Raw genomic sequence first — 1,427 nt, forward strand, 5'->3', positions numbered from 1 at the left:
TTGTTTTTTCTCTAGATAATCTTAACAATTTCTCTCCGACACTTTTTATTAAATATATTGTAAAAAATATATATGTATACATATATCACAATTTCATTTCAAATTTACTAAATTCGAAATGTGTGACCAAATGTGTACCAAAGTCTGTGAATGACAATGAAGGATATAAAAGCAACACACATGCATGTATATAACACATAACCTTCATAAATATTTGCTTGGCCGTATATGGTTACATATAGATATGTATAACGTGTACGTCTGCTTAACTATTATTGTCAGGTTACGTGAACGACAACTATTAGACATTTTCTTGCAATCGTATGCATATATACTGACAGGCAGTCAAGGAACACCCCTCAAGCTTAAAAAACATACAGCCCTTTAGCACTCGTAAACAATTTCATGTCCTTACGTATGTGTGTATGTACGCATATCTATACGCGTATCTAATAGCAAATACACTTTTGCGGTTAACTCTGTTTAAAGTTTGGTTAGAGAAGTAAATTTAAATTTTGTACACAAACTCAAGTCCACACATATGTGTATGCGCTCATGTGTATTTTCAAACACGAAAACTCTTATAGTCGATCAACAGCAACATATATATACAATAGACGATGAGTTGTGCTGGTTTGCTTGACTGACTGACTGACTGACTGACTGACTATCTGTCTGTAAATTTAGTCATGTAATGGTTTTATGAGTATTTGTGTTTCGGTTGAAAATGTTGATAATGATTTGTAGCTTATACAAACATAAATTTATATATAATAAATATATGCATATTACATGTATGTATATAATTATGTATGTATGCATGTATGTATGCATGTATATATGTTTGTATGTATGTATGTATATTTGCATATTTGAATTGAATGTTTAGCTTTTATTTTATATGTTTGCTTGAATGCAAAAAAGCTACATCACGATTATTGTTTAGCTAAAATAAATTTTACCAGACAGCAACATGTTTGCAACTGTTTCGTGCGCCCTCCTATCCCAAACACAAATAAAAAAAAGCATTGACAAGCATATCAACCTCTCAACGCATGTCGCATATGAATGCACATGAAAACACACATATGTAGTTGAAAATAAACAAATTGAACAATTTTGATATTTCGGCTTTAGAGGTAATACAGAAAAAGGCTGAGTAACGGCCAGCTTGCAAATTAAAATCCCCTAGTGGAAAATAAAAAATACTACATTCATTCCTTCCTTCTCATCACGCGGCACGAGCAGTGTATAAAAAATTCGCGTCGGACCCAAGTCGTGTTTGCTAGTTATTTTTTAACACATATAAATACGTCTTCTTAAAAAAAAATTATCTAATTTTAGTGCGTAACGACGATTCAGAATTCTGCAAACTAAGCGCAAGACGTGTTCAAAAATTTTCCAAGTTGTGAGCAGTCGATCACAGT

Source organism: Glossina fuscipes, unplaced genomic scaffold (assembly GCF_014805625.2).
Source record: "Glossina fuscipes isolate IAEA_lab_2018 unplaced genomic scaffold, Yale_Gfus_2 113, whole genome shotgun sequence".
In the NCBI taxonomy this organism is placed as follows: domain Eukaryota; kingdom Metazoa; phylum Arthropoda; class Insecta; order Diptera; family Glossinidae; genus Glossina; species Glossina fuscipes.